Here is a 10023-nt window from a genome sequence, read left to right as displayed (position 1 = left end):
GCTATAAAGACACATGCACACGTATGTTTATTGCAGCACTATTCACAATAGCAAAGACTTGGAATCAACCCAAATGTCCATCAGTGACAGATTGGATTAAGAAAATGTGGCACATATACACCATGGAATACTATGCAGCCATAAAAAAGGATGAGTTTGCATCCTTTGTAGGGACATGGATGCAGCTGGAAACCATCATTCTTAGCAAACTATCACAAGAACAGAAAACCAAACACCGCATGTTCTCACTCATAGGTGGGAACTGAACAATGAGATCACTTGGACTCAGGAAGGGGAACATCACACACCGGGGCCTATCATGGGGAGGGGGGAGGGGGGAGGAATTGCATTGGGAGTTATACCTGATGTAAATGACGAGTTGATGGGTGCAGCAGACCAACATGGCACAAGTATACATATGTAACAAACCTGCATGTTATGCACATGTACCCTACAACTTAAAGTATAATAATAATAAATAAATTTAAAAAAAAAAAAAAAAAGAAATGAAGTGTATTTTAACATGATTCTGATGTATCAATTGTATTTGGCCTAAAAAAAAAAATCAGCTCAGGGTACCATAGATAGAGTTAATCACCACAAGGTATTATGAAGAGGTTATTCGATAGATTAAGAACAGGTGATGGTATATAGGTTAATTAGAATTAAGTTCAAATATGCCTTGAATTAAGTGCAAATATACTGACCCATCTTCCTCCCCAACCCCCAACTATCCACGGAGACTTTGCGTGTGTATGTTTCCAAATTACAAAGAAATTGGCAAACTAGCCCCAATCAAATAGTGTAGAGAAACAAGAAATGAGGAAAAATGGCAGAGAAGCTACAAAAAGAAAAAAGAAAATAAATAAAAGATGGCAGAATAGAAGCAGCTCAGGCGTGCTGCTCTCACAGAGAGCAGAAGGGCTGGCGAACACTGACTCTGCAGGCCGATCGGCTGAGAAACCATGCTGTGATCAATCAAGGCAGCAGGGGACACGGAGAGCAGTGAGGAGTGAAGCTGGCACCAGCCTGTCTGGGTTCAGCATGGAGCCAGGAGAATGTCTCCAACACAGGAAACTGAATGAGTGACAGCCGCTTGGGACACTCACACTCCACAGGGACCTGTGTAAAACTGTGACTGAGAGAATCCTCCTGGTATCCCTGGTCTCCCCACTGCACTTTTAGACTGAGGCAGAAAGTCACCTGGACATTTTGCCGGGGCAACTCTTGATTCCAAGGGGACCTCTACAAGCCTTGTGGCCCGGGGCCGACCAGCCCTGGTGCCATAGCCCCAGTGGAGGCCACAGTTGTGATGCCAACAATAAGATTGCTCCACCTCACCTTGCTAGACAAGGCTCAGTGCCAGCTGCTGGCCTGATAGTCCCACTTGTGTCTGAACTCAGCCAGTGGCTGCAGCCTCCTCTTGTTCCAGGAAACACCTGAATGGCAAAGCTGGCAACCTCACTCTCTGACACTGGTAGACAAGCAGGCGATGCTTTCTAGAGCTTCCAGCTAGCCACACCGCTTTTGTGTGAACTCGGCCAGAGGGTGCAGCTTCCTGTTGTGGCGGGAAGCACCTGCACAGCAAAGCAGGCAACTGAACCCACTCCTGCCACTGGGAGCCAGGTGGGCAATTCCTGCTAGAGCTTCTGGCCAAGTGGTCCTGCTTCTGTTTGAACTTGGCTGGCAGGCATGGCCTCCTCTTATCGCTAGAAACATCTGGATGGCAGGGTGGGTGAATCCACTCACGCCACACTCCCCGCCCCTCATAACCAGGCAAGCCACACCTGCTAGAGCTTCCAGCTTAGTAGTCCTACTTAGGCTTGAATTTGCCAAGGGTTGCAGCAGCCTGTTGCCCCAGAAACACCCAGCAGCACTATTCACAATAGCAAAAATATGGAATCAACCTAAATGCCTATTAACGGAAGACTGGATAAAGAAAATGTTGTATATGTACACCATGGAATACTACATAGCCATAAAAAGGACGATTTCATATCCTTTACAGGGACATGGATAAAGCTGGAAATCATCATTCTCAACAAACTATCCTAGGAACAGAAAGCCAAACACCACATGTTCTCACTCATAGGTGGGAGTTGAACAATGAGAACACATGGACACAGGGTGGGGAACAGCCCACACTGGGGACTGTTGTGGGGTGGGGAGCTGAAGGAGGGATAGCATCAGGAGAAATATCTAATGTAGATGATGGGTTGATGTGTGCAGCAAACCACCATGGTACATGTATACCTATGTAACAAATCTGCACGTTGTGCACGTATACCCTAGAACTTAAAGTATAAAAATTAAAAAAAAAATCAGGATAGTGAGCATGCTCATCACCTCAAGCACATGTCATTTCTTTTTGGTGAGAAGATTCAAAACTTTCTCTTTTAGTTATTTTGAAATATTATACAATATATTATTATTAACTATAATCACCCTACTGTGCAATGGGATGTGAGAACATTTTCCTCCTATCTAACTGTAACTTTGTTGACCAGCCTCTCCCAATCTCCCCCTTACCTCCTCTCCTTCCAAACCTCTGATAATCACTATTCTACGCTCTCCCTCCATGAGATAAACTTTCTGGAATTCCACATGAGTGGGACAATACAATTAGCTTGGTGCAAAGTAGTTGTGGTTTTAACCATTAAGAATGGCAAAACTGGCCGGGCGCGGTGGCTCAAGCCTGTAATCCCAGCACTTTGGGAGGCCGAGGCGGGTGGATCACGAGGTCAGGAGATCGAGACCATCCTGGCTAACATGGTGAAACCCTGTCTCTACTAAAAATACAAAAAACTAGCCGGGCGTGGTGGCGGGCGCCTGTAGTCCCAGCTACTCGGAGGCTGAGGCGGGAGAATGGCGTGAACCCGGGAGGCGGAGCTTGCAGTGAGCCGAGATCGCGCCACTGCACTCCAGCCTGGGCGACACAGCGAGACTCCGTCTCAAAAAAAAAAAAAAAAAAAAAAAAAGAATGGCAAAACTTTGAGTGGCAAAAACAGTAATTACTTTTGCGCCAAGCTAATGTTTATCTTTCTGTGCAAGGCTTACTGCACTTAACATAATGTCTTCTAGGTTCATCCATGTTGTCAGAAATGACCAAATTTCATTTTATTTGGCTGACTAGTACTCCATCGAATATATATATATATACACCACATTTAAAAAATCCATTCGTGCATTGTTATATACCACATTTTTTTTTTTTTTGAAACGGAGTCAAGCTTTGTTGCCGGACTGGAGTGCAATGGCATGATCTCCATTCACTGCAGCTTTTGCCTTCTGGGTTCAAGTGATTACCCTGCCTCAGCCTCCCGAGTAGCTGGGATTACAGTCATGCACCACCATGCCTGGTTATTTTTTGTATTTTTAGTAGAGAGGGGGTTTCACCATGTTGGCCAGGCTGGTCTCAAACTCCTAACTTCAAGTGATCCACCCAACTCGACCTCCCAAAGTGCTTGAATTGTAGGCATGAGCTGCCATGCCCAGTCTATACTACATTTTAAAAAATCCATTAACACAGTGATGGATGCTTAGATTGATTCCATATCGTCACTATCATGAATAGTGCTGAAAAATACTAGCAAACTGAAAGCAATAGCACATCAAAAAGATCATTCACCATGATCTAGTGGGATTCACCTAAGGGATGCCACAATGGTTCAACAGACACAAATCAATAAATTAGATACATCACATTAACAAAATGCAGAAAATAAATGGGATGATTTTAATAGAAGCTAAAAAAGCATTTGGTAAAATACAACATTCCTTCATGATAAAACCTGCCAACAAACTGGATGTAGAAGACTATGCCTCAAAATCATAAAGGGCATATATATCAAACCCATAGCTAGCATAATACTGGACAAGGAAATATTGAAAGCCTTTTCTCTAAAATCTGCAACAAGACAAGGATGCCCACTTTCTCCACTTGTATTCAAAATAATACTGGAATTACTGGCCAGAGTCATCAGGCAAGAGAAAGAAATAAAGAGTATCCAAATTGGAAACGAAAGAGTCAAATTAGCCGTTTTCAAACCACATGATCTTATACTTAGCAAAACCTCAAGACTCAACCAAACCACTGTTAGAAGTGATAAGCAAATTCAATAAAGTTGTAGGGTGCAAAATCAATATACAAAAATCAGTAGCATTTATATACGCCAGCAGCAAACAACCTGAAAAAAAATTAAGAAGACAATCACGTTTATAATAGCTACAAGTAATATAAAATATCTAGGAATCAATTTAACCAAAGAAGCAAAAGAGCTATACAAGGAAAATTATAAAACACTAATGAAAGAAATCGGAGAGGACACAAATCAAAAGATAGTCCATGTTCATGAATTGGAATAATTAATACTGTAAAAATAACAATACTACTCAAAGCAACATATAGATTCAATGCAATCTCCATCAAAATACCAAGGAAGTTCTTCACAGAAATAGAAAAAAAAAATGCTTAATTTATATGGAACCACAAAAGGCCTCAAATAGCCAAAGCAATTCCAAGCAAAAAGAACAAGCTAGAAACAACATACCACCTGACTTTAAAATATACTACAAACTTATAGTAACCAAATAAGCATGGTACTGGCATAAAAACAGATACATAGATCAAAGGACAAGAAAGCAGAATCCCAAAATGTATTTACAGCCCACTGATTTTCAACAGGCACGGAGAACACACATTAAGGAAAAAGACAGTCTCTTCAAAAAATTGCTCTGGAAAAGCAGAATATCTACATGTTGAAGAATAAAACTAGACTTCTATCTCTTATCAGTTACAAAATCAGCTGAAAATGAACTGAAGACATCAAAGCAAGACCAAAACTGCTCGAAAAAAACATAGGGAGAAAGCTCCATGACATTGGTTTAGGCAATGTTTGTTTGTTTGCTTTTTATAAAACCCCAAAAACATGGGCAACAAAACCAAATATAGACAAATGAGGTTACTTCAAACTACAAAGCTTCTGGACAGTAAAGGAAATAATCAATAGATTGAAGACACAACTTACAGAATAGGATAAACTATTTGCAATCTGTGCAACTCTCTAGGGGTTAATATACAGCATATATAAGGAACTCAAATAACACAATAACAAAATAACAAATATTAATAATTAAAACATGGGCAGAATATCTGAATAGACATTTCTCAAAAGAAGACATACAAAAGGGCCAAGCGTGGTGGTTCATGCCTGTAATCCCAGCACTTTGGGAGGCTGAGGTGGGTGGATCACGAGGTCTGGATTTCGAGACCAGCCTGGCCAATATGGTGATACCACATCTCTACTAAAAATAAAAAAGTTAGCCAGGCGTGGTGGTGGGTGCCTATAATTTCAGCTACTTGGGAGGCTGAGGCAGGAGAATTGCTTGAACCCAGGAGGCAGAGGTAGCAGTGAGCCCAGATCACACCATTATACTCCAGGCTGGGCAACAGAGCAAGATTTCAACTCAAAAAAAAAAAGAAAAAAAAAAAAAAAAAAGACATACAGATGACCAACATTTGTTGGTATATTAAAAAATGGTCAACATCACTAAATGATATGGTTTGGCTGTGTCCCCACCCAAATTTCATCTTGAATTGTAGTTCCCATAATCCCCACGTGTTTGGGAGGGACTTGGTGGGAAGCAATTGAATCATGAAGGCAGTTACCTCTATGTTCTTCTGTTGACAGTGAGTAAGTTCTCATGAGATCTAACGGTTTTATAGGCAATTTTTCCCTCCTTCACTCTGCACTTATCTATTGCTTGTTGCCATGTAAGATGTGGCTTGGCTCTTCCTTTGTCTTCTGCCATGATTGTGAGGCCTCCCTAGCCCTGTGAAACTGTGAGTCTGTTAAGCCTCTTTTTTTCATAAATTACCTAATGTCGAGTATGTCTTTAGTAGCAGCATGAGAACAGACTAGTACACTAATCATCAGAGAAATGTAAATCAAAACCACAATGAGATATCACTTCACCGTTGTTAGAATGTCTGTTTTCAAAAAGATAAAAAGTAAATGCTGGTGAGGATGTGGAGGATGAGAATCCTTATACACTCTTGGTGAGAATGTAAATTAGTACAGCCATTATAAACAGTCGTATAAAGGTTCTCCAAAAAATTAAAAATATAACTACCATATGATCCGATAATACCAATAAACATATATCCAAAGGAAATTAAATCAGTATGTTAAAGAGATATCTACATTTCTATGTTTATGGAATCTGCTTTCTTAATAAAGTCACCGAGGTGATCTACATGCATTTGGTTCCCTGAGAATGAGTTGAGAATACTGGCTATGCATCAAAAAAATGGATTATGACATGGTGTCTAATTGATGTTACAAATCAATACAATTTGCTAAAGAAGAGGCACTAAGAATGCAGACGCTGGAGTGAGATTTCTTTAGTTTATAGCCAAACATATTTAATATCCATGAGCTTTGGGAACATGGGCTAGCTAAGGAAACTTTCTGCCACATTTCTTCTACTTTTAAAATGGGAATAATTATAAGATATTCCTCATGGGTCTGTTATAATGATTAAATCTGACAACAGATGAAACACACTATAAAGATGCATACCATATTTTGAAAAATCAGTAAATTTTAGTTATTTCCTTGTATTTAGTGGGATTTGTTTAAAATAGAAATATTCTAAGCCCAGAATTTATTGAATTTATTACTCTGTGGCCTATCATGGAAACCGCATTATTATGTGATACATATATAAAATTTTAAATATCATATTGTACTGTGGTCCTACTATAATATTCAAATTTCAGAAACTATCATTTTCGCATTTGTTTCACATTTGTCATTTAGGAACATCAGGACTATTGCTCTGATGAGCTATCATATATTGCTTTTCTGTTAGACTTAGTAAGCAAATATAATAATACAGTAAAAATAATGATAAACTATTTCTTTCAACGATTTGAAAGTAGCCTGATATTTTGAGATAAAATCTAGTGTATCTTTTTTTGAAACAGACAAACTACGTCTTAAAATACATCAGACAATTATGCTGTTTATATTGGTGAGTTACATGAATTCGGTTAGTAAATAAGGAACACATGTTCTACTAATCAAACTATATAGACACAATTTGCTTTTCTGACCTAAAGGCCACATCCAAGAAAAGCTGTTGCTCATTTTGTTCCTTCACTTGGGAAAAGGAAAGGAGAAGTTTAATATTTCTCAAATGAATCGTGATCTTATTCCAGGAGCTTTTGAAAATGTAGTATTATATAAAATATAGAATTTCTATATGAAATATAGAATTCGACAATTCATGAAAACCCACCTTGCACATATTCAATCATATTTAATGCATATAGTATGTTGTGAGATGGTGACCTTAAACTTATTTCATAGACAGGGAGGAACCCAGAGTTGAGGTTACATGTCAAGGCAGTACATGTGTCTTCTGACTTCAGAACCACTAGTGTGTGTTCTCCTAATAAGTAGGAAAAGAGGAAGGTCTTCCTATTCTCTTTTTTAAATTGTGTAACTTAAGAATTAACATTCCTGAGTTTAATATCCGATGCTATTACTTACTGTCTATGTAATTTGGTTAGAATATTGAACTTTTATGTTCCTCTGTAAGATAGGATACTAATTGAATCTCCTTTGTGATGCCCTGTGAGCTGAATCATGTACAGTGTTTAAATGAGACCCCAGTACCTACTAGCAGTACCTATTATCAGTCAGTACCTACCACATCTTATTATTATCATTTCCTTTTTGAAACCAAACTGTCAAAATTGTGAGTATCTTGGCAATGGAAAATTTTCAGCTCTTCACAGTAATCCTTGAATCACTCTCAGACCATTTCATTAGAACCTAATGGGAAATGTTCTTTTTCTGAGACGACTCAGTAAGCTCATGAATCTTTCCCTTGAACACACACACACACACCCACACACCCACACACCCATAAACCTATATAAAATGGAAGAATAGCCTTTCAATTAGAAAACACGTAAAAAAGAAGATACAAAGAAAATATATGTAACACTTACGAGATTAAGCCCAGTTTTTCATTAAAACATCTGCTCTTCAAGTTTCCTTCCCTTGGCTCTCCCTTAAGTATTTTATTTTCAACTTATGGAAGCAATTAATTGAATGCAAACTCCACGGAAATAAATGGCCACAGCATATAGCTCATTCAATATATGTTTTTGCATTATCTTATATACAAGGCACATTAGTTTTCAGGTTAGTAAAAATAGTCTTAACTTCATATTTTTATTGCTTGTGGGAATTATTCCAAATGAAATAGAATGCACATTTCCTTGTTTTACATGTTTCTATTCTAGCATGTATTTCATCTGGGGTTGCATAATGGAAAGATCTATTTTCTTCTAAAACCTTTTGTTGTAGTTTGAAAGGATCAATGGCTCCTCCCTGTGATTCAGTTTCACATGGCTATTTCCTATGAGACCTTAAAGCGTGGAACCTCAATGCATTTGTTTCTGCTTAAGAATTATAAATCTTCTTACTCTATTCTGTGATGATGCCATCCCTTGACAATGGTTGTGCTAAAAATTTTCAAAAGCTGAGTTCTGGGAGTAGAAGGAGGTTTCAACTTTGAATCCTATTTTCTGATCAATTGGAGCTTCTTAATCCTCTTCCTTTACTCGACTGTGCTCTGGTAAATAGCTGTCAGCAAGGGAAGGAGTTCAATACCTGTGGGCCATGACCCACTTAAAGACTTCTTCTTTTGGGAAAAAAATCCAAGACAGCCTTAAATGTCAGTATTCTCCTGGAATGCCCTGGTGTCAGCCTCAGGGGTTCAATTGCCATGCGTATCTATAAATTCCAGCCTTTTCAAATAAAATACTGGAAGTTATTACATCTGTCAGGTGAAGCAGAGACAAATGCAAGCTTTGAATATAAAGATTTGATTCATATATACACCGTCAAAATAAGAAAGCCAGAGAAGTCTTCTAATATTTGGGCATACATGATACATTCTTCAGTTGTGTATGATATTCATTAAAAATTGACTGATTATTCTTATGCTACCCATTTTAAGATAATCCAGAATTAATCACTGGCCCAGCATTACAATGCAATGTTCTATCAAATTAATGCAAAAGATTGTCCTTTTTTTTTAATACACTGAATCCTCCCTTTTTATTTCAGATGTGGTGTTTTGTTAAGGATTTTATTGTCATACAGTTCTTTAGTTCCCTGAAAGTTTAGACATATGTGAAAACTCATTTCTTAATAAAAAGCCCACCATAAGCATGGAAAGGGTAAAATGACATCATGTGACAAATGTTGCTATTAGCTTATCTATTGTTATGGAATTATTTTTACTGTAAACAGTTCACCAAAAAATAAAAAACTGTGAAAAAGCTACTGAATTAATGTCTGTTTTTATTTTAGTGAATTGATCATAGATTCGTCTGCCCTTTAGTTTTTTTAAGAGTTGTTAATCAAGTATAAAAACTAGTCACGATTTAGTGCAAAACTACAAATACATGCATTTTTGAAATGTAGAGATGCTGAAAATAAAAGCCAATTTACTTCTCAGGAGGGCTAAATCTTGGTTTCAGCAACATGAAGCATTGAGGTGTTTAGGCTGCTTGGGAACAGCACTACAGAAGGTCAAAAGAGCCCTGTGTGCTTACAGGAGCTCTGGTTTGTCTTTCTCTCTACAATTTTCTGCAATTACAAAATATGTTTTGAGCAGAGCTTATGCTTTTTTAGACAGCTAACATGTTTCATCTGTTATTAAATTTACTTTTTCTCTCCTCTTCTATTCTGTTGTCTATACTTTCCTAGTAGAAAAGGTTCAGTTTTTGTATGGCTGTCCAAGATGAAAACAGAAGATACTACACATTTTTGACTCAGTGAATTTAGAGCCAAAGATGACTGTCAATCAATGTCAAAGTTCACAGTCATGGCATGCATAAGACATGCATGACATGCATGCATAACTTTGTGTGTGCATCATGCATACAATATGCATGCATAAAATTATACATGCATAATTTTATGCATGCCAGACATGCAT

This window comes from Theropithecus gelada, chromosome 3 (assembly GCF_003255815.1).
Source record: "Theropithecus gelada isolate Dixy chromosome 3, Tgel_1.0, whole genome shotgun sequence".
Classification (NCBI taxonomy): Eukaryota; Metazoa; Chordata; class Mammalia; order Primates; family Cercopithecidae; genus Theropithecus; species Theropithecus gelada.
The sequence above is the reverse complement of the archived record's forward strand: the minus strand, read 5'-3'. Positions refer to the sequence as shown.